This window comes from Elaeis guineensis, chromosome 12 (assembly GCF_000442705.2).
Source record: "Elaeis guineensis isolate ETL-2024a chromosome 12, EG11, whole genome shotgun sequence".
Taxonomy (NCBI): domain Eukaryota; kingdom Viridiplantae; phylum Streptophyta; class Magnoliopsida; order Arecales; family Arecaceae; genus Elaeis; species Elaeis guineensis.
The window spans coordinates 83,986,922-84,006,588 of NC_026004.2; positions in this window are offsets into that span (position 1 = coordinate 83,986,922).

Sequence of the window (19,667 nt, forward strand, 5' to 3'; positions counted from 1 at the left end):
GCAAAATGGTAATTTTAAAACTTTTTCAAAATTACTATTTTACAGCGAAATTATTAATTAATCTCATTAATTAATACTAATTAATCCTACACTAGGATCTAAATATGATACAACAGCATGCATTTAAATTTGAAATTCAAATTTGAATCAGTAAACATTTTACAGTACTTTGTTCAGAATACATCACCTTTTGCGGGTAGTCGATCATCGCAATCTGATCATCATCGGAGGGCTCTGATCATCACGTCGCAGCCACACAAATGTCTGACCTCTGTGGATCATTCACACGAAGCTTCCGTCTGATCAGCTCCTCACGAATGCTAGTTCGTGATTTCACCCGTTTGATGGCAGATGTTGATCGAACTCCTTCGATCGATGTGTGCTGACTTTTTGGATGCTCCGGATCATCTGCACAGTTGCTTGAGAGGCTGATGGATCTCTCCCTAAAATTTGGTGGACTCACGACACTCGTGGCACACCAATCTCACTTCCCGAACCCTAGGTAGAAACCCTAGGGTACACACCAAAAACCCTGCACCTAATTTTCTCTCTTTTCTTTCTTTTTCTCTCAGAAGGTTTTGGACCTTCACCTTACGCAAAAGCCTTCGTCACACCCCAAAGTTTCTCTCCTAAAATTTTTACGTACGTCCCACCTTTCTCCTCTTTTTAAAACAACATCGAACGTGTCTTATCCGCGTGAGAGGATAAAGACAAGAGGTTACACATTTGAATTCAAATCAAATTTGAATTCAAACAAAAACCAACTTATCCCTATCCTTTTGGGCGTGAGAAGAGAAGGGGCGTGGCTCTTTGTGCGTGAAAAATGTTTCATGAGAAACCTTTTCTCGTGTAAGTAATGTGGCGCACAAAATGGATAAGGATGAAAGGGCAAGTGATAAGTTATCCATTCAAATTCAAACATGCTTTGAATTTGAATGGCTAACTAATTATTTTATCCATCCATATGGCGCACAAATGAGGGCGCAGGGAAGGGTTTTGCATGAGAAAAATTTTATGAGAAGTTTCTTCTCGTGAATTCAAATGGGTGCAAGGAAGTTGGGTGTCGCAGGGAATTTAAAACAAGGTGGTTTGATTCAAATTGAGCCAACCTAGTTTAAAATAGGTCAAGCACAATTAGACCAGATTAAACCCAACATAATTAGGATTAATTAAGCTTAATAAAATCCTAATCAAATTAGGAATTAACTAAACCTAACCCCTGATCAAATCAGGGACTAAACCACCTTAGCGATTAGGTCAACATTTAACCTAATCGGGTCAATCCAAACTGAATCCAATTCAATTGGACTTGATCCAAAAATAATTACTCAATCAAATTGAGTTAATTAGTAATTAAATCACTAATTAAACCTCTCATAAATATTGAGTCCAAATCCGATGGGCAATCAGGCATCAGAGACCATCGATATTAAACCCTGATCAAAGAGTTCAAATTTCAAATTCAAAATTTTGACCCCGGTACCCAAAATGTGTGGAACTCATGATTAGAGAATCCTAATTCTCAATCATAGAGTCCCAGATAGATAAAACTCATAATCAGCCATCAGATCAGAAAGGAACCTCTAATGTGTGTGACCCCGCAGGTTCGAACCTAAACCGGTAGCACAGGAACCAATTCCTGTACTAATCGAAGTGACCATCTAGCAATGGTACCCGATGACCGGATAGGTCGAATAATCACAATCGCAATATTCAGAACCTACGTGAATATGGTTACCATATAATTCATCCCTTTTGACCCCTGTGTTTAGGACGACTCAGGGTTAAACTGTCAACCCTGATGATATCATCCGAATCGTGCTCAACTCAATTAGTCCTGTGACTCCTCACTAGGACTACCCTGGCCAAGGTTTTGCTAAATTGAAACACGACTGTACACAGCTCCTAAACTGGAGTGGTCAATCCCATCTTGACACACGCACCGACAAGTCAAGTACTTGACTACACCCAGCAACATTTCGTTACTGAATTAGAAATTCAGGTAGTCCAGTGCCTAAGTGCAGTGAGTTGCTTGCAAGTCACCGTGGCGGTCTCAGGTCGGAGGGACATTTATACCCATATCCCATCAGAGCAAATCTTGACAGCAGAAATAGCTCCGGAGTTGGTCACGTTCAGTGCAGATGTACCATTACATCTCACCTGTATGCCATACCAGTGTCTCCACACTCTTTGGTTATGAGGACAACCAACCCATATGGCACACAACGACCTATGCTCGATAAATGTTGTCGTCCTTGGTAACAACGTATCATTTGGTCGCGAACATGTTTAAGGACTAAGCGACAAATCCTCCTTTGTCGAGTCTAAATAGTCCTAAGGACTTCACCACAACACAGGAGTTCATTAGAAGATGAAATATTTGTGATGAAAAAATTTCAAAATAACTTTTATTTATTTATAATTCATGTACTAATACAAAAAGGAGCACAACCGTCAACAGGCTGACGATTGGTTTTGGGACACTATTTCCAACAATCTCCCACTTGGCCTAAAGCCTATCGGTGCAGTATCTAATACCCATCTTCGACTTGTAGTCATTGAACTCCTTCACTGCAATGGCTTTAGTGAATGGGTCGGCCAGGTTCTCCTTCCCGTCGATCTTCTGAAGGTCGACGTCACCTCGATCCACGATCTCCCGGATGAGATGGTAGCGGCGCAGAATATGCTTCGTCCACTGGTGTGCCTTTGGTTCCTTCGCTTGAGCAATGGCTCCAGAGCTGTCGCAGTAGAGCAGAACTGGACCAACAAGGGAGGGTGCTACTCCGAGCTCGGTGATGAATTTTCTCAGCCACACCGCTTCTTTGGCAGCATCTGATGCAGCAATATACTCCGCCTCGCATACTGAATCAGCCATAGTGTGCTGCTTGGAACTCTTCTAGCAGACAGCCCCACCATTAAGGGTAAAAATAAATCCTGACACACTCTTGCTATCATCGCGATCAGACTGGAAACTAGAGTCTATAAACCCTATAAGTCTCAAGTCTGATTCACCATATATAAGCCACTGATCTTTAGTATTTCTTAAATACTTCAGGATGGTTTTAACAACCTTCCAGTGATTCTCTCCTGGATCAGATTGGTATCTACTCACTATCCCTAGTGAGTATGCCACATCTGGTCGTGTACATGTCATGGCGTACATGATAGATCCCACTGCCGAAGCATATGGAATCCTACCCATATGCTCTCTCTCTTGAGGTGTTGTCGGACAATCCCTCTTCGAGAGAGAAATTCCATGGCCTATCGGTAGATAGCCTTTCTTGGAATTTTCCATGCTGAACCTTTTCAGCATAGTATCAATGTACGTGGACTGGGATAAGCCAAGCAACTTTTTAGATCTATCCCTATAGATCCTCATCCCTAGGATGTAGGAAGCTTCCCCCAGATCCTTCATGGAGAACTGTGACGATAGCCAAATCTTTATTCTCTGTAATGCAGGGACATCATTCTCGATTAAGAGAATGTCATCCACATACAATACAAGAAATACTACTACTGGACTATTAGCCCACTTATAAATGCAGGGCTCTTCTCCGTTCTTAATGAAGCCATACGTTTTGATCGTCCTATCAAAACGTATGTTCCAACTCCGAGATGCCTGCTTAAGTCCATAAATGGACCTCTGTAGCTTGCACACCTTAGACTCATCTATGGATGTGAACCCTTCAGGTTGTATCATATACACCTCTTCGTCCAGCTCTCCGTTTAGGAAAGCTGTCTTCACATCCATCTGCCAGATTTCATAGTCCAGATGGGCAGCTATCGTAAGCATAATCCGAATGGATTTGAGCATTGCCACAGGAGAAAATGTCTCATCATAGTCTATACCATAACGTTGACGATATCCCTTGGCAACCAGACGGGCTTTATAGGTCTCCACCTTTCCGTCTGCGCTCCTCTTCCTTTTGAAGACCCACTTACACCCTATGGGTTTTACTCCTTCGGGTGGGTCAACCAATGTCCACACATCGTTGACCTTCATGGACTCCATTTCGGATTTCATGGCCTCTAGCCATTTCTCAGAGTCAGGTCTCTGCATTGCATCCATGTAGGTGATCGGATCCTCATCGTTTTCATCAAGTTCGACAGGATCACCATCCCGGACCAAAAAACCATAGTATCTGTCCGGTTGATGTGGTACTCTACCAGACCACCTTAAGGGTGCATAATCAATGGGCTCCGGATCTGATCTAATCAAATCCAGTTCAGGTTCAGTAACATGTGTCGGTTTTTTCACCTGTCGAACTTCGTCAAGTTCGACTTTAGAGGCAACAGTTCCTTCACTAAGGAACTCCTTTTCTAAAAAGATTACCTTAAGGCTGACAAACACCTTTTGCTCATCAGCAAGGTAGAAATAATACCCTTTGGTCTCTTTTGGGTACCCTATAAAATTACACTTGTCAGACCTAGGTCCAAGCTTGTCTGTAATTAAACGTTTAACATAAGCCGGACACCCCCAAACCCTAAGGTGCGAGAGTACTGGCTTACGTCCTATCCATATCTCATATGGCGTTTTGGCTACAGACTTACTCGGAACTCTATTTAGAAGGTAACAAGTCGATTCGAGCGCATATCCCCAGAGGGAGATCGGCAGACCAGCAAACCCCATCATGGATCGAACCATGTCTAACAGGGTCTGATTCCTCCTTTCAGACACACCATTATGCTGTGGTGTTCCAGGAGGAGTCCACTGAGAGAGAATCCCATTCTCCCCTAGATACGTCAGAAACTCATTGGAAAGGTATTCACCTCCTCGATCAGATCGAAGAGTTTTAATACACTTCCCAGTTTGTTTTTCTACCTCATTTTGGAATAGTTTGAACATTTCAAATGATTCCGACTTATGCTTCATTAAATAGACATACCCATACCTAGATAGGTCGTCTGTGAAGGTTATGAAGTAGAAAAATCCACCTCTTGCACTTGAGCTCATGGGTCCACATACATCAGAATATACCAGACCTAAGAATTCACTGGCTCGCTCACCTTTTCCAGTAAAAGGTGACTTGGTCATCTTCCCAAGAAGACAGGACTCACAGGTTGAAAGTGATTCACAATCACTAACTTCAAGAATTCCTTCTTGAGCCAACCTATTTATCCTGTTCTTATTGATATGACCTAGCCTACAGTGCCAAAGGTAGACTTCTGACACATTATCTATTCTAGAGCGTTTACCGAATTTTTGAACCACATTAACAGGCTGTGATAGTAAGTAAATTCCATTATTTAATTATCGAACAAATATTGTAACACCATTCAAAATGATATTGCAAATATTTTCTTTTATTAAAAAATCATAACCGTACATGGCCAAAAGGCCTACAGAAATAATATTTAATAAAAAACTTGGACAATAGTGACATTCACTCAGAATTACATTACGAGAATTGATTACAAGACTCATGATTCCTAAAGCTAGAACTGAAATTTTGCTTCCATCTCCAACATTCAGGAACCTCTCGCCTTCATCAAATCTCCTACTGACCTGCAGACCCTGCATCGAATTACAAATATGATAAGGGCTTCCGATATCCAATACCCAGGCAGTAGTATCACAAATCGAAAAGTTGCAAGGAGTTTTCATATAATTACCTTGCTTCTTCTTTGGCCTGTTCGGGTCCAGGGAGGCAATATATTGAGGACAGTTCCTCTTCCAATGCCCATGCTTCTTGCAAAAGAAGCACTCCGTCTGGCTCTGGTCGTGCTTGCGCTTCTTGGTCTGACCCTGTGCTACTGTCCCAGCATGAGATTGCACCTTCTTATTTTTCTTCTTCTTGTTCTTCTTCCCCTTCCCAAAGGGTTGACGACGAGAAGAAGACCCTCCCACTACATTCACCGACTCCTTATGGAGTTGGTGATCCTTCTCAAAGTTCTGCAGCAACCCCAACAATCTGTGGTAGTTTACTGCAGGCTTTGTCATTCGAAAATGAGTAAGAAATGGGAGGAAGAACTTGGGCAAGAAATTAAGGATCGCATCCTTACCGAGCTGCTCGTGTAGAGGAAAGCCCAATTTGCTTAGGCGCTCAATCATCTCGATCATGTACAGTACATGATCAGTGACTGAGGCCCCATCCCTCATTCGAGCATTGAAAATAGCACAACTAATTTTGTGCCTTTCAACATCGTCAGGCGTGCCAAAGGAGTCGTTCAACATTTGAAGCATCTCCTGTGGCTGGGTGTTCTCAAACCTTCGGCTGAACTCGTCATTCATTGCTGCCAGCATAATACATCGAACGATGGTGCGGTCATTGAGCCACGTCAAGTAAGTGTCTCGGATCGCCTTACTAGCGTTCGGAGCTGGCTCCTCAGGTGATGGATCCGTTACTACATAAAGGATCCGCTCATGCTCAAGGACGATTTTCAATTTTCGATACCAGCTATCGAAATTGGGTCCCATGAGCTTGTCATTATCTAATAATGACCAGAGCGACAGGGTAGTGGCCATAGCTGCTTAAAGAAAAACGAGACCTCTATTAGTACATAAATTAATACTAAAGACTTGGATTTTAGTCTAAAATTTTTTCCAATATTTTTACGAACTGGTAGCCTCATCCTCCAATTCGAGGAATTACTTTAATTCCTTAATGGGTACTAGAATCCACACAGACTACACACGAGCCCAACTTTAGTTGGTCAACCCATGTGCATCTATGGGTAGGTTCTTAACCAGTTGTTTCTCTAAACAACTTCTAGTAATTGATTTTGCCCCAGAACCTAATCAGTAGGCTTTGGCCTCCACTGAAAAGATCTGGTTAGGTCCAACCATTAACATGACTTAATTTAGTGAATCGGACCAATAAATGATCAGGCTCGACTTTGGCCGGCCAACCTAACCACCATCAGAAAGACTCAATCAAATTATCATATTATGAATAATAATTCCATTAGCCAATGAGCACCAGGCCTTTGGGCCTCCAATGATCATTGAACTAATGGACTCATTATCATTCACTTAATGGGAGGCTATGACTTAGTTATCATTATAACTTAATCATTTTAGGGACCTAATAATTTTGAGGATTTTATTAAAGAATAGTAGAGAAGATATCATCCAGCCAATTTCAATCCTCCCACTGACTTCACCAAGTCAGATTAAAAAAGGATTTAATTAAAGCTGACATTAGGAGCACCTAAATCAGTCACACTGATTTACCTAATGACATGGGTGAGCTCTAATCACCAAGTGATCTAATCAAAATCTAACTTACCAGATTGGCCAGGTAAGTGAGATCAATGGTGGGAATTTGCCATTAACTCGTCAATGATCGAATCAATGCGAGTAGCTTCCGCTTAAGAACCACTGGTCAAAACTGCCGAACTTACCTTAGACATCAACCGGTTCATTAGTTTTAATTTTGATCAACTTAGTAAATAGAGCTCCACCGCGTAGCCATGAATTAAGTCCATCTTGGTCTAGTTAAAGACATGGACCCATTCAACTACAACTATTGAAGTTGAGTCTAGAGCATCCTTGACCTAATCTAATTCAACTTTTGATTAGATTTGACCAATTACTCTATTTAGTCTATTTATTAAACTAACCTTAGGTCTAACTCAATTATGGACCTAATTCATCTAACCCATTGACCCACAAGTTTATGCAATTGTCTTAGGTCTTAATTCACAATTGTAGACCTACTAGACAACACTTAATTCTTTTAATTAAGTACTTGGGCTGATGGGTCAGGGTTTGGCATTTTGAAAATAATTTTCAAATTTGAAAGATTTTATTTTCTGTTCACCAAATGTGTTAACTCATTTCACAAACGGGTCAGCACATTTCATAAACAGCAATTCTATTGCTCATTTTATAACATAAAATAACTCAAAATAAATCATAAATTTTCTTTTAGATCTAATCTAACACATTCATGATAAATTTTTTAATTAAGTCCTTTCGCTGTTTCATCGGCATAGGATATAATTGCATCGGCACCCCTACCGCCATAGGAGACCCCATCGAATGGGAAGAGAGGGGCTTTAAACCCTACTTTTCTCCTATGACCAGACGGCCATGGCAACCAACCCAATTAGATTACTTGCTACTTGGATCAAGTATATCTAAATATACCAATTTCAAAATTTAAATTTTGAATTTCAAATTTTAAATTTTAAATTTTAAATTTCAAATTTGAGATTTCAACCAAATTTTAAATTTCAAATTTCCAATCTTTGAATTTTAAATTTTGAATTTTGAATTTCAAATTTCAAATTTTGAATTTTAAATTTCAAATTTTAAATTTGAGATTTCAACCAAATTTCAAATTTCAAATTTTGAATTTCAAATTTCAAATTTCGAATTTCAAATTTCAAATTTCAAATTTCAAATTTCAAATTTGAAACTTCTAACAAATTTCAAATTTCAAATTTTAAATTTCAAATCTTTTTGAATTTTGAATTTTAAATTTTGAATTTCAAATTTAAACTTATAGATTACACCTTAATCTATGCATGCATATGTATATCATATTCTAGAACTTGGCTCTGATACCATTTGTAGCGAAAATTTAGTACAGGGGCAAAATGATAATTTTAAAACTTTTTCAAAATTACTATTTTATAGTAGAATTATTAATTAATCTCATTAATTAATACTAATTAACCCTACACTAGGATCTAAATATGATACAACAGCATGCATTTAAATTTGAAATTCAAATTTGAATCAGTAAATATTTTACAGTACTGTGTTCAGAACACATCACCTTTTACGGGTAGTCGATCACCGCAATCTGATCACCGTCGGGGGGCTTTGATCATCACGTCACAGCTACACAAATGTCTGGCCTCTGCGGATCATCCACACGAAGCTCCCGTCTGATCAGCTCCTCACGAATGCTAGTTCGTGATTTCACCCTTTTGATGGCAGATGTTGATCGAACTCCTTCGATCGATGTGTGCCGACTTCTCGGATGCTTCAGATCATCTACATAGTTGCTTGAGAGGCTGATGGATCTCTCCCTAAAATTTGGTGGACTCACGACACTCGTGGCACACCAATCTCACTTCCCGAACCCTAGGTAGAAATCCTAGGGTACACACCAAAAACCCTGCGCCCAATTTTCTCTCTTTTTTTTCTTTTTCTCTCGGAAGGTTTTGGACCTTCACTTTGTGCAGAAGCCTTCCTCACGCCCCAAAGTTTCTCTCCTAAGATTTTTACGCACGTCCCACCTTTCTCCTCTTTTTAAAACAATGTCGAACGTGTCTTATCCGCGTGAGAGGATAAAGACAAGAGGTTACACATTTGAATTCAAATCAAATTTGAATTCAAACGAAAATCAACTTATCCCTATCCTTTTGGGCGTGAGAAGAGAAGGGGCGTGGCTCTTTGTGCGTAGAAAATGTTTCACGAAAAACCTTTTCTCATGTAAGTAATGTGGCGCACAAAATGGATAAGGATGAAAGGGCAAGTGATAAGTTATCCATTCAAATTCAAACATGCTTTGAATTTGAATGGCTAACTAATTATTTTATCCATCCATATGGCACACAAATGAGGACGCAGAGAAGGGTTTTGCGTGAGAAAAATTTCACGAGAAGTTTCTTCTCGTGAATTCAAATGGGTGCAAGGAAGTTGGGTGTCGCAGGGAATTTAAAACAAGGTGGTTTGATTCAAATTGAGCCAACCTAGTTTAAAATAGGTCAAGCACAATTAGACCAGATTAAACCCAACATAATTAGGCTTAATTAGACTCAATAAAATCCTAATCAAATCAGGAATTAACTAAACCTAACCCCTGATCAAATCAGGGACTAAACCACCTTAGCGATTAGGTCAACATTTAACCTAATCGGGTCAATCCAAACTGAATCCAATTCAATTGGACTTGATCCAAAAATAATTACTCAATCAAATTGAGTTAATTAGTGATTAAATTACTAATTAAACTTCTCATAAATATTGAGTCCAAATCCGATGGGCAATCAGGCATCAGAGACCATCGATATGAAACCCTGATCAAAGAGTTCAAATTTCAAATTTAAAATTTGAAATTCAAAATTTTGACCCCGGTACCCAAAATGTGTGGAACTCATGATTAGAGAATCCTAATTCTCAATCATAGAGTCTCAGATAGATAAAACTCATAATCAGCCATCAGATCAGAAAGGAACCTCTAATATGTGTGACCCCGCAGGTTCGAACCTAAACCGGTAGCACAGGAACCAATTCCTGTACTAATCGAAGTGACCATCTATTAATGGTACCCGACGATCGGATAGGTCGAATAATCGCAATCACAATATTCAGAACCTACGTGAATATGGTTACCGTATAATTCATCCCTTTTGACCCCTGTGTTTAGGACGACTCAGGGTTAAACTGTCAACCCTGATGATATCATCCGAATCGTGCTCAACTCAATTAGTCCTGTGACTCCTCACTAGGACTACCCTGGTCAAGGTTTTGCTAAATTGAAACACGACTGTACACAGCTCCTAAACTGGAGTGGTCAATCCCATCTTGACACACGCACCGACAAGTCAAGTACTTGACTACACCCAGTAACCTTCCGTCACTGAATTAGAAATTCAGGTAGTCCAGTGCCTAAGTGCAGTGAGTTGCTTGCAAGTCACCATGGCGGTCTCAGGTCGGAGGGACATTTATACCCATATCCCATCGGAGCAAATCTTGACAGCAGAAATAGCTCCGGAGTTGGTCACGTTCAGTGCAGATGTACCATTACATCTCACCTGTATGCCATACCAGTGTCTCCACACTCTTTGGTTATGAGGACAACCAACCCATATGGCACACAACAACCTATGCTCGATAAACATTGTCGTCCTTGGTAACAACGTATCATTTGGTCGCGAACATGTTTAAGGACTAAGCGACAAATCCTCCTTTGTCGAGTCTAAATAGTCCTAAGGACTTCACCACAACACAGGAGTTCATTAGAAGATGAAACATTTGTGATGAAAAAATATCAAAATAACTTTTATTTATTTATAATTCATGTACTAATACAAAAAGGAGCACAACCGTCAACAGGCTGACGATTGGCTTTGGGACACTATTCCCAACACTTTTTATATATCAAGTCTGAGCTTTTCAAGCTCCTCAATGTCCTTGATCACTATCATACAGTGTTCATAGACTGATTGCCCTTCGTGCATCTTCAGATTGAAGTCTCTTGGATACTTCAAAGCGTGCTGTATGGCTTTGCTCACCATACAACTCTTGTAAGTGAGTGATCATAGTTCTGGTAGTGGGTATATGCTTATGCTGGTTCTACAACTTATTTGACATGAACGCCAGCACATAGCACTTGACCCGATTATCTTTATCCTTCTACTTTTCATAAGCAGTTCTTTGCTCAGCAGTAGGATGGTTTGGTAACACTAGGGGTTCTTGGTCGACTACATGACCTAATTTTTCAAAAGTCAGGATAATTCTGAATTTTTTTAGCCAGTTTTTATAATTTATTTCGATCAAATGATTGGATTCAAGGATGCGAGTTAGAGGGTTTAAGGTTGATATTGTTTAACTGTGAGAGTAGAGATTCAAGTTAGATTTTTATACTTTAAAGTTATATTTGCTTTTAGAAACTTTAAGATGTAAACAATGAATCCCACTAATTTTTTAGATCCCTCCACTCTCCAGATGAAAAACAGAAATTTTTACGCGATAAATGGATTCCTAGTGGGTTCTACTATCCCATCGATGCTATGTACCTCACCTAATAGTTATTGATAATACGCATATCGATGCATGGATAACTCTTTATCCAGATACTTCTCTAAGCATGTTACAGTGACTTGATCTCTAAGTCATGTAGGTTCACCTAACAGTTATTGACCACACTCTTTAGTTAAGCCCAATCCACCATTCACAAGCAGGTACAAGGCCATCATTGGGTTCCTCACCTAACAGTTATTGGGCCCAACTCTATTTTTATCTTGGAGCAACTCTTTGCTAATAGAGTGATTACGTATTTTTGGTGCAACTGAACCACTGTGACCAGTCGAGAATAATCAATACCAGTAGCATACCCGTACATCTACAATAGTGGAAGACCTATGAACTTAATATTTATGGGAAGGTTTAGGTTTAAGTCTCATCTAATTAGTCATCATATGACTGATCTAATTGACATAGGCTAAACCAAAATCATCAAGCAACCTCATTCAAGACTTAATCTTTCAAATTGATCAGATAAGTGGAGATCGATGGGGGTCCTCCCATTGCTTACCTTAGATATCAATAAATTGATTAGGTCAGTAAATGGAATCAATTAAATTATCACCTCTCAATAACTTATCTTAGACATTAATAGGTCAATTGATCCAAATAGATTAGCTCAAGTGAATCAGGCTCAAGCCATCGAGCCGAATTAGGTCTTTAGGTTAATCGATTCTACGTATAGGATTCAATCGATTTGATCAACAATAATTGCATGATCATATAACTTAATTGATCTAATCCTAATCAATACTCGACTCGATTTGATCAATTACTTAATAGAATTGAACCTATTACATTCAAATCAAAAACCCTCTATGCAATCTAATTATGTGATCTAATTTTTGATTTTTTCATAATCAAAATCCTTATGCACAAATATAAATTTCAGATTTCAAAACTAAATTTTAAATCTAAATTCTTTATATAAAAGATAAGTTTTAAATCATGAAACTAATTTTCAGATTTAACATACAAATATATATCTGATATATGTATGTAAAATTTAGATCTAAACAAAAATTCAGATCATAATATGATATCATATATCTCATATATAAATCATGAATCATATTAAAAATAAATTTTTTGATCTAAATATGTAATCATATATCTCATATATAAATTATAAATCAGGTTAAATTAAATTTTAAATTTATTCATGCATCTACATATCACATAAATATGAACTAGAAACTGTTCTAGAATAAAATTCAAATCTATACATATTTTTACATATCAATTATATGTTCTAAAATTAAATTAAAAATAAATTTTAGATTTAAAACAATCATCTATACATTTCATGTATCAAATTTTGAAGCTCTTTTCAAAATATGTATATTAATTTCATGCATATGAAATCCGTAGCTCTGATACCACTGTTGGATTTTTCATGTTGAGGCATGCATGTATGTTTCAAATTTTTTTTTTCTAAACAATACAGTAGAATAGAAGATTAAAAAAAATTTAATCTACATCATACATGCATAAAATATAGAGCACTAGGATCTACTTCATATGCTGAAATTGAATACATGCTGAATTTTATGCTGCAATTGAATATGTGATCCAATCACATACTTATTTCGCAAATCTTTTCTTCAAATCTGAATCTAGAAGAGAGTAGATACTCTTTTAGTCATGCAAGTACCCAACCTCTATAGGTATCCACTTAGGATCAGTCTGGAACAACCCTCTTTGATATTGATTTTTTTTTCTAAGAAAAATCAGCCTACAAATCTGAACAAAGCCTGGATCGTGATTAACTCTTTGATCCTTTCCTTGATCTTCTTCTTCTCTTATTCTCTTACTTTTCTTTCTTTAATTATGAAGCAATCAGAAACTAAAAATTAGCAAATAAAAGGAGATGCCCAAACTCCTTTGGGCGTGGAAGATAGAGGACGCCCAAGCCTTAGGCGTTGGCTCTTCAAGGGAGAAGAGAGGGGAGAAGAGAGAGGGGCCATGGGCACTTCTATGGAGGCATGAGATTGCTGGATTTTAATACTTAGAAGCCTTAGGGAAGGTCTCTTTAAATAGGCATAAAGTTTAAATCCTATTCAAAATCAAACAATCACTTAATACAAGTCCTACTTGCATTAGGAATCCTTATTCCTTTAGTTATTTGACACCCTTTAGGAGATCCTTTAGGTGTCAACTATTGGAGCTTTTGCACCCACAAATACACATGCCACATGGCACCCATGGGATGCCCCATGCTGGTCCCATACGCCCTCTAATGGGTGGGCACGTCCAATTTGATCAAATCAAGTGGTGCCCAATCAAAACTATCAAGAAAATTAATTAAAGGCTTGAACCCTTAATTCATTTGATCCAAAATTCTAGACATCCAGTAATTGAAGCCCAATGAATCTATTTCATTTAGGTTATTAACAGATAATTAAATTTAAATTAATCTTATCAAATAAAAAATTTAAACGTAAAGAAAAAATTAGGTCCAACCATATGCTAGCAAGGTTATCCTGAATCCAATAGGATTTCTCTAAATCCAATTGAGACTTCATAAGCCTAATTGCTTATTCCAAATCTAATCTCTTTATTGTGTGACCCCATAGATTCAATTCTATCTAGTAGTGAGATATACAATGATCTCTATCATAGTATCATTGAAATTCTTTTCAATGGGTCAGAATAATTCCACTCTAACTCATCAAGGATTGCCGAATTAGCTCTCACAATCCACCAGTGGCACCTAACAGTATATAGCAGCAACCCAGTAGAATCGAAAAAGAATCTCAAAGTTTAGTTCACATGTGATTCAGTTTCTCTATTGTGAGTTCCGACTAGATGGCAAGTCATGGATGAATCATCAAACCTCATCATCAGTCATATGATAGATTCGATCAGCTCAAGTCCAATTGTGATCCTTATGAAAACTCTTTTTCATCAATCACATTGTTGTGACTACAGATTCTCGGACATAGCCTCTCAAATTTCATAGGACTACTCCTCTCTATCAAGATCAATAGATTTCATCTTAATGCATACCTTACTCCTACAGTGGACCAATTGTCACCAACATCTACTATAAGGGCTTATTGAGATCATATTTATATGTCAATCAAACTCCAACAGCCTCACTGTGAGTAGTCATACCATCGTAGGTCAAAAAATCATTCACATACCTATAGCATCAAGATAATCACTGACGATCGAGTAGAAATCCAAGTGATCTCTCGTATGGTCACGTTCAGTACTAGTTGTTCTCTAACAACTATCCATACTCATCGCTCAGTATCTCTACACTATAGACTAAAGACTCATCTATCCTAAAAAAAATGATATGTGCTTCGATCTATCCAGATCAATCACCATTTTCATGATGATACTATGATCAGAAGTATTTAGGAATTATATACATGTCTCTAATTCTTAACACTTTGAGAATATGTATCGAAATATTAAGTTTATAGATGATTTAAGAACACATCACACTTGAATAAAAATTAAATTTATCTTTTTATTGATCAAATCAATGTATTAAGTATAAAATTATGTCCTAGACTTATTACAATGTGTTAGCCATATTGACTTCTAGGACATACATCTAACATATCTATGGAGATACTGATCTGAAACTTATGGGATATACTGATTCTAGTTTTCAGTCAGATAGTGATGATAGCAGAAGCATATCGGATTATGTATTTATCTTGAATGGAGGAGCTATTTGCTAGAAGAGTTTCAAACAACATAGTATGGTTGGTTTTGTATGTGAAGCGAAATATATTGCTGCATTTGATGTTGCAAAGGAGGCGATGTGGTTGAAAAAATTAATCACCAAGTTGAAAGTTACACCTTCTACTAATAGCCCCATTTTATTGTACTGTGACAGCTTTGGAGCCATAGCTCAGACAAAAGAACCAAAGTCACACCAGTGCACTAAGCATATTCTGTGCCGTTATCACCTAGGATGAGACATCGTGGATTGAGGTGACGTTGAACTTCAGAAGATTGATGGAAAGGAGACCTAGCCAATGCCTTCACTAAAGCTCTCTGGTTCAAAGAGTTTAATGATTTTAAATGGAAGATAGATATAAGATACTACCCCGATTGGCTTTAGTCTAAGTGAAAGTTGCTGAAAAATATGTCATAAAATCAATCGTACGATGATTGAGTTCTTTTTGTATATAAATTATTCATTGATAAATAAAAATTATTTTAATATTTTTCATCATAAAGTTACATCTTCTTTGTAGAATTCTTGTATTATGATGAAGTCTTTAGAACTATGTTAGTAATCGATAAAGAAAGATTTATCGTATAACTCTTAAACATATTTGTGATCAAATAATACATTATTACAGAATGATGATGTTTATTGAATAGAGGTCATTGTGTGCCATATGGATTGGTTATCCTCTTAACCAAGGAGTGTGGTGACATTGGTATGGCATATAGGTGAGATATAAGAGTACATTGTCACTGAATAAGTGACTCACATGCTGAGCTCTCTACTGTCAAGAGCTACTTGTGAAGTATATGGGCATAAGTGTCCCTCAAACCTGTGATCACCATAGTGACTTACAAGTAACTCACTGTGCTTTGGTGCTGGACTATTTAGATTTCTAATACAATGATGGAAGACTACTGGGTACAGTCAAATACTTACAAAATTTATATATGGATCAAGATGGGATTGATCCCTCCAGATTATAGGAGCTGATGTATCGCTGTATTTTAATTTAGTAAAACTTTGGTCAGGATAATCCTATTAGAATTCGAGGTTTGGTGCATGCATATGTGTTTCAAAATTTTATTTTCTAAATATCACAATGGAGAACAAGATTAAAATATTTTTAATCTGAATTATGCATGCATGAAAATATAAAACCACATGGATCTATCTCATATGCTGAAATTGATATATGCTGAAATTCAGATTGTGATCAAATCACATACCTATTTTGTAATTTTTTTCTTCAAATTTGGATCTGAAAGAGAAGAGGTTCTCTCTTAGCCACTTAAGTGTTTGGCCTCTATGAGTATCCACTTGGAATCAGCTTGGAATAGCCCTCTTTAATCTAAATTTTCTTCTCCAAAATTCAGCCTACTGAATCTGAATGAAGCCTGGATCACGATCAACACTTGATTTCTTTCCTTGATCTTCTTCTTTTTCTCTTCTCTAGAGTTTCTCCTTGCTATGTGCTGCTACCAAATGCTAGAAACTAGCAAGAAAGAGGCACTCAACAGTCCTTGGGCATGGAACACCTTGGGACACGTGTCCCAAGAGAAGGGGCATGTAGAACACCCAAGAGAGAAGAGAAAAGGGAAGGAAGAGAGGGCGTGGAGGCCTTCTATGGGCATGGGGGCAGTTGGTTTGGATGCTATAGAGACCTTAGGGGAGATCCCTTTAAATAGGCATGAGGATTGAATTCTATTCAATCTCATAATATAAGTCCTACTTGTATTGGATTTTCTAATAACTTAAGTTATCCAACTTACTTTAGGAGGCCCTTTAGGCACCAATAATTGGGACCCTTACACTCATAATTAGATACCTCAAAACACACCCAAGAGACATCCCATAGGAGAACTAAAGGCTATCTAATCAATTGATATGCCCAGCTTGATCAAATCAAGGTGGTGTCTAAGAATGACTATCAAAAAAATTAATTGGAGACTTACACCCTTAATTTATATGATCCATAACCTTAGACACCCAATAATTGAAGTCTCATGAATCTTATTCATGTAGGTTATTACCAGATAATTAAGTTAGAATTATCTTATCAAATAAGTAATTCCAACAGAAAGAGAAATTGAGTCCAACCATGTACTGGCAAGATTATCATGAACCCAATAGGTTTCTCTAAACCCAATTGACACTTCATAAACTCAATTACTTATTCCAAGCTTAATTCTTTTGTTGTGTAACCCCATTGGTTCAATTCTATCTGGTAGTAAGACATACAATGATCTCTATCAAAGTATCATTGAAACTCTTTTTAATGGATTGAAATAATTTCATTCTAACTCAGTAAGGATTGTCGATCCAGAACAATCCTAGTAAGCTCTCACAATCCACCAGTGACACCTAGCAGTATGTAGTGACAATCCAGTAGAACTGAAATGAATCTTTAGGTGTAGTTAACATATGATTCAATTCCTCTATCGTGAGTCCTGACTAGATGGTAGGTCATGAATAAATCGTCAAACCTCAAAATCAGTCATATGATAGATTCGATTAGCTTAAGTCCAGTTGTGACTTCTATGAAAATTTTTTTCCATCAATCACACTACTGTGGCCATAGACTATTGAACTTAGCCTCTCAAATTTTATAGGACTACTCCTCTCTATCAAGAACAATAGATCATATCTTGATGCACATCCCACTTTTACAGTGGACCAACTATTACCAACATCCACTACAATGGCTCATTAAGATCCATATTTATGTATCAGTCAAACTCCAACAGTCTCACTATGAGTAGCAGTACTATCTCAAGTCAAAGGATCAGTCACACAACTACAGCATCAAGACAATCACTGATGATCGACTAGAAATTCAAGTGATCTCTCGTATGGTCACGCTCAGTACTAGTTGTTCTCTAACAACTACTCATACTCATTATCCTATATCTCTATACAGTAGACCAGAGACTCATCTATCTCGAAAGAAGTGATTTATGCACCAATCTATCTGGATCTATTACCGTTCTCATGATGATCCTATGACTGGAAGCATTTAGGAATTAAATACATGTCTCTAATTCTGAATCCTTTGAGAATATGTATCGAAACTAATTCCATGGATGATTCAAGGACATATTATACTTGAATAAAAAAGAACTTATCCTTTTATTAATCATATCAATATATTAAATATAAAATTATATCCTAGATTTATTACAATGTGTCAGTCATATTGACTTCTAGGACATACATCTAACAATCTCTCACTTGGACTAAAATTAATTGATCATAAATCTAAGTTCCATCTTCTCAAGGTGGACTTTCATTTTTGGTTGGCTTAACTGCTTAGTTAGTGGATCTGTCACATTGTCTGCAGAGTCTACTTTTCGTACCTCGATATGTTTCTTTTTAAGGTAGTCGCGTATGATATAAAACCGTCACTCGATGTGCTTAGATTTTTGATGAGACCTCAGCTCCTTAGCAAGTGCTATGGCTCTATTGTTGTCGCAGTACAGCAATATGGCATCTGATGTCATAACTCTAAGTTTCATGATGAACTTCTTGAGCCAGAAGTCTTCCTTTGCAGCATTCGAAGCAACAACATACTCAGCCTCCGTGATCGAATCCGCTATGATGGGTTGCTTAAAAATTTTTCAGCTAACTGCACCACCATTGCAAACGAACATATATTCTGACATAGATTTTCTATCATCAGAATCAAACATGAAGTCTGAATCAGTATACCCCATGATTCGCAACTCAGAATCACCTCCAAAGATCAAGAACAAATCCTTAGTCCTTCTTAGGTACTTAAGGATGTTCTTCATAGCTATCTAGTGCTCCTCATTTGGATTCGATTGATATCTGCTCATGATACTCATAGCAAGGATAATATCAGATCGAGTACATAGCATGGCGTACATGAGGCTCCTTATCACTGAAGCATAAAAAATCCTACTCATGCACTGTACCTCCTCAGATATGGTCGGATACATCATCTTGGAGAGATTAATACCATGCCTAAGAGGTAAGAGACCTCTTTTAAAGTTTTTTATACTGAACCTTTTCAGCATCTTTTCTATGTACAGCTTTTGTGATAGGCTAAGCATCCATTTAGGTCTATCTCTATAGACTTTTATTTCGAGAATATAGGAGGCTTCCCCTAGGTCTTTCATGAAAAATTTTTTTGACAACCATCTTTTGACCGTAGTCAGCATGAGAATATCATTTTCAATGAGAAAAATATCATCTACGTACAATATGAGGAAGATGATCGCACTCCCACTGATCTTCTTGTATACATAA